This window comes from Ascaphus truei, chromosome 1 (genome assembly GCF_040206685.1).
Source record: "Ascaphus truei isolate aAscTru1 chromosome 1, aAscTru1.hap1, whole genome shotgun sequence".
Lineage (NCBI taxonomy): Eukaryota > Metazoa > Chordata > Amphibia > Anura > Ascaphidae > Ascaphus > Ascaphus truei.
Genome location: NC_134483.1, coordinates 374,181,647 through 374,187,720, shown reverse-complemented (window position 1 = coordinate 374,187,720; position 6,074 = coordinate 374,181,647).

Here is a 6,074-nt window from a genome sequence, read left to right as displayed (position 1 = left end):
TTATTGTGTATTTTGGAAAGGCAGGCTTTTGTATTAGTGACCATTGACTGCTATAGTAGCCGATCATGCCATATTATATGGGTTTGATGTACTACTATAACAATCAATGGGTATAGGGTGGGTATAGTGGGTCCGATGTGGGTGGTTAGGCCTCTCGGGTGGGTAGGGGGGCAGGGTGGGTTAACCCCTTAATTACTATAGCGGTTATTAACCGCTAAGGTGATTAAGGGGCTAGGGGGCCATTAGAATGTATTTTGCTGTTTTTTTTCCTGGCAACTGACAACATGGACCTGCAGTAAGCCGACGAGGCCACCCTTCATATTGCCAGGGGTAAATAAAACAGTTTTATTTACGCTGCATAGCTAATGTTGTGTTTAATAATGGGCAAATAATCTACTATCCATATCTGGATAATAGTTATTTTGCCCATTACTGTACTGTATGTGTTTGGGACACCCGTGGGAACCACCCAGACACCCATTGGGATGACCCGAGGGCCCCGTCACCGTGGGGATGACCGGGGCCCACAGACACCCGCAGAGACCACCTGGAGGCCACGGAGCCTAGCAGGGACCACCCGGAGGCCCCAGTGGGTACCCCCCGGGGTGCATTGTGAGGCCTGCGGACACCCGTCAGGACCCCCGCCGGCCTGGGGTATTAATCCAGTTTATAAAAAATAAATATTGGTTTTACAGTATGTGGGGGCATGGGGTGGGTTATGTATTGGTGATTACTAGATATTTAATTTTAAACATTACAGTAATGTAGCAGGGGGTCTCTGGAGCTGAATCGCATTAATTTCAGGCCTGGGTCCCTGCTTCCCGAGATACCGGCACCCCATAACGGGACATGTATCTCCTATGCATGTAAATGTCTTGCATCACGTGATCGGGACATTTCAATGCATAGGAGATACCGGCACCCCATAACGGGGCCTGTATCTCGGGAAGCAGGGGCTCCCTGGACCCGAAATCAATGAGGTTCAGCTCCGGAGACCCCCTGCTACATTACTGTAATGTTTAAAATTAAATAAAAACCCCACGATTGCCTGTGAGAGGCGCGCAGTTAGCGGCTGATTCAGCCTCTTACTGCTTGTCTAATACAGAAAGGCAGACCCCGGTAGGACTCTGAGCAGGGACCCCCTGCTGTGTTAATCCGATGGGCCATTATAGTCTGCCCCGGAAAAACTTGTGTGGAATAAGGGGGAAATCTCAAAATCCATTTCGAGATTTGTTAAAATAACGGCCGCTGCATCTGTAGTTCAATAAAAAAAAAATATTTTTATACGACCCCGGTGAGTTGAGTGCCTTCATGGGAGTTCGCAGGCCAGCCCATCCTTTGCTACTTTTTTTTTTTCCTATGGGGGAATAAACTGTTAAAGGGGCACACAGTATCACACAAGTCAGTCGTTTCGGCTGCAATAAGATGGTCTTTTTAAGCCAAAAACTTGTCATCCATCTTAACTGGTAGGTGCACTGGCCGGGCTTAACCGTTAATATGCTAGCCAGGTTGCCCCTACTGTCACACTCTTCTTTTTGCATATAAACCTGATACTGTACTTACCTGACAGGATAAAAAACCAGAAGACCCCTGATGACACCAATAAGGGGATTATTCCCAATATGCCTATATTTGTAGGCACTCCATGCATGCATGCGTATATATATATATATATATATATATATATATATATATATATATATATATATAAAAAGACAGGGTTGCAGACCTGTCTAAGACATGCAAATGAACATACAGTAATATTTACAGTTGCTATATATATATATATATATCTCTTTTGCATCACATACATACACTTTTTTTCTTTCCCCCCCCCCCCCCATCTTTTGAGCAACTCTGAAAAAGCAGATTTTTGTGTTTTTATTTTATTGTATTGTGCTGGGATTGAAAAAAAAAAATGCAATTGAATCAATTTAGAACGCAAAGATCCTAATGTGACCAATAAAGTAGAAGGTAAAACAATTAAATCAAAACGTCTACAAATAGTTTAGAGAAAAAATGGATTCGCACGAAACAGCAGAGTCCCAGAAATAAGCACCAGACAAATAGTTGTCTGATGAATATTACTTGAAACACAGCTCCATTTTAGAACATATTTTACAAAAAACACCCCCCTGTGACCACAGGAGTAGCAATCACTACACAAGCAATGGTCATCCCTGCTCATGAATAGCAAAGACATTCTCATTCTCTTGCCCAAAGCAAAAATCGTTGCTGTGTTTTAAAATTGGGGTTGGAGGGGGAAAGAAAATTTAGTGAGGGAAAAAAAAAAAGGCACTCCCGCGGGACATGAGAAATGAGCTTTTATTTTTACTTCATTTGACTGAGCAAGGTTGACTAAGAATTTCATGTTTTAGGTTTATACAGAAGTGCAAAAATAACAAGGCTACAAAAGGTTAAACATGTGGTAAGTCTATTGCAATTAGATCCTAAAAACTAAATTCCACTTAAAAATACCATACACACCACATTTGAAGATAGCAGAACTACATGCATTGATATCTCTCCTCTACTCCCCACCACGTCTTTCTCTTCTTACATTGCTCATCTCATTCATTTCTGTTCTCCCCTCATGTATTTATCTTATTTCCCCCTCATGTATTTTTTCCTCCCTCTTCTCTCACACATGCCATTCTCTTTATTTAATCCCCCATATATTTTCCCGTCATCCTCTCTAACAACCTGAGGTTTCTTTTCCCAGCATCTTTTTCTCTTTCCCTTCCCCTGGTCTCTCTGTTCTCCCCCTAGTCTTTCTCCCTGTCTGTATCTCTTTTCTCCCCATGTTCTGTTTTCTCCCCCTCATGTCGCTCTTTTCTCCCCACATCTGTCTCTTTTCCCCTCATGTCTCTCTATTTTCTCCCACTCGTGTCTCTCTATTAAAGGCTTAGTGTGCATACTGCGTGGTTTACTTACACCCCACCTAACAAACTGAGACGACAGTTTTGTGGAAGTAAAAATGGTCACAGCTTTATTGTTTTAACAATACATGCCAATAACTGTCAGCCATAATCTTAGTCCTTTGTCATCTCTATTCTCAGCATCTTCCGGCGGGGGGAGCCCTCCTCCACCCGCCCTAATCTACCGTCCACCGGGAGAGACACTCGACCGCCACAGGGAGACTATTCTCAACCACGTCATCCGTTCATCCTAGGTCCCCCTATCCTGGCCGTCTGGGCCTACCCGCATAGGATAGAGCTCAGCTACCTAAGATTGGTGCCAGGGGTACAGCGCCCGACCGCCTACGTCGGTGCCTCCAGCCAGCACAATCTTTTCAGGAGGACCGTTACCTGGCGACCCATCCACTTCTGATGGAGCCACATTTCGGGTATTCACGGTGTCCCGACGATGACTGGCCTGACAGTTCCGCCAAAGCTGTAACGATGGATCTGCTAACAGATTCATAAAATATGGTTAGACATAGCACAACATTAAATTCTCAATGGGATGGGTGGGTGGGAAAAACAAAGTCAGTGGTTAGCTCCTGCAAGCGCAGGGTTTAAATAGCCCGCCTCCTCCCCCTGTCAGTGAGCGCGCAAATCTACCAAACCACGTGGTGGAGGGAGGGCGGAAGGAAAGGAAGGCACATTAAAGTATCCCCTGGAGGCACTCAGCCCTTATGGACGCGACGGCCCCATTTTGGGACCTCTGCCTCTCTTTTCCCCTCATGTCTGCCTCGTTTCTCCCACATCTGTATCCTTCTTTAATCCCCTCCCCATGTCTCTTCTCTCCTCGTGTCGGTCTCTTTTCCTTTCATGTCCCTTTCTTCTCCCATTCAAGTCTGTCTCTCTTTTCCCCCTTTGTTTCTCTTGTCTCCCTCTTTGCTCCCCCAATGTGTCTCTTTCCTGCCCCTCACGTCTTTATTTTTCCTCTTATGTATTTCTCTCTTGTACTTACTTTTCCCTGTCTCCTCTTTTCTGTCTTCTTCCCTTTCATGTCTGTTTTTACCCCTATCATTTTACCCTTACCCTCCCTCTCACCTTTCCCAGCCTGTCTCAGGCTGCAGTCCCAGCGCCACACTGCTCTACATGAGGCCCTGTCTCCTCACCTAGGCACCACCCACAGAGGGATTTCCGCTCTGTCCTTCCTGCTGCATCTCAGTCCCCACAATGTTCTGCCAACAGGGGGGTGGGAGAAAGTAAAGGGAGAAAGGGGGAGAAGTAGGTACCCCAAGAGTGCACGTACCCTGAGAGCGTATTTTGGAACAGGAAAAAGCCAGCTTGATGGAAGGCATCAGTATTGTCCTCGATGCAATCATATTTTAGTGGTTTATTAGAGTATGGCATATATGCATGACTAATGACAAATCATGTACAGTAGTAATGAATAATGTATAAGCTTGATTGTTTTCAATAATTTCTTTGTGACAGTTGTCCCAGTTACCATGTGCAGTTGTTTTTTTGGTATTAGATATTTACTTTTTTTTTTTTTTTTTAAACTCCGTGACATTTTTATGAGTTTTAAAGCATTCTTTGATCTCTACAGCAGGTTTTCGCCCACCTCCCAAGCAGTGCAAGATCTTTGCAACACTTGCCTATGTGATAATGTGTTGCCAGTGTTCCCAACAGTTTGAGCAGCAATTTGTACCAATAATGCTACCCTAGTAATATCAGGATACATTGTAGCTCCTGGGTTTATTAAAACTGAAAGGCGGCCATTATGTTAGTCACACAATCAAGTTTATTTAGATTTATAAAAAAAAAAAAAAAAGGAGCACCACACAATTGCCAGTTTAGGTAAGAATGTACAATTGTACATTGCCACATGCTTTACATAGTAAAGAAAAAAAGGTGGAATGTAGTATTGCTACTTAAACTGGCTCTCTAATAAGGACAGGGTGGACTAAGAGTAAATAATACAAAATAGACTGAAAGATTTGCCCGTTGATAATCCCCCAATGCAATTTGGAATTAAAACCATGCTAAAAGCAGATTTTGGTTTCTCTGGAGATCAAGGAGGCCAATTAGATTGTTTAGGAAAGGCTGTTTATTGGCTGGCTACATGGAATTGCACCTTTTGAGTTGTACCATAAAAATCACAGAATAAGAATTTCTCTCAACTCTTAAATCCTTAATGGCTCTATTACCTGGTGGGTTGTCATGTGAACACTACTGCAGGACTTTTAAAATATAAGAAACAAAAAATGATCGAGTGGACTACCGCTTGCTATGAAAAGAAGTTGGGGAACTTCTTGACAAAGCGCCATAGTGGGCGTGAAACATGTGGGAGGAGGAGTTTTGTCATTTTATGTAGTTTTCATTAAAGACTTTTTTAACCTTCATATCTGGCGAGTTCCCCAACTTCTTTTCATAGCAAGCGGTAATCCACTCGATCATTTTTTGTTTCTGTTGCTGCCTGGATCGGAGGACACCACCGGTTTCACCACTGTTGCGGGAGGAATGGATTAGTGGTGACACCTTGTGAGCGTGCGGCTCTACACCACTTCATTTGGAAGGAGACGGGGGTAAGGTGAAGCTTCTCATGGGGTCACACAGCCTGGTGGGAATCCAACCTCTCTAAGTACCCCACTTCTTATACCTTGCTTCTTATTTCTCCCCTCTCCCTGCATCTATACTTATATGTACCGGACATTGCCATTATCAATTTATTTTATTTCACTTACCTTTTGCTTTTGGAGCTGATATTCGTTTTTTTGTTCTCTTTTAAAATAAAAACCAACTGTTAGGATTTTTAAAAAAAAATAAAAAAACAAGGCTGATAACCCAATTTAAAAACGAGCATTACAATAAGCTCCATTTCAAAAGAATTGGTTTTGAGGCTGGATTTCATTTATGAACCTAATTTACCAGTGGAGTTTTCTGGCTGCCAATATCAAGTCAAGTGTAGGGGGAACATAAGAGTTTAGGAATAACAGAAATCTAAAAAGTATAAAGTTGTCCTTAAGCCTAGGCAACACACACACACACACACACACACACACACACACACACACACACACACACACACACACACACACACACACACACCTCTACTTTCCCAGAGTCCCTTTCATCAATTGAGCTATAGCGTTATTCTGAAATACACATTTTGCAGTC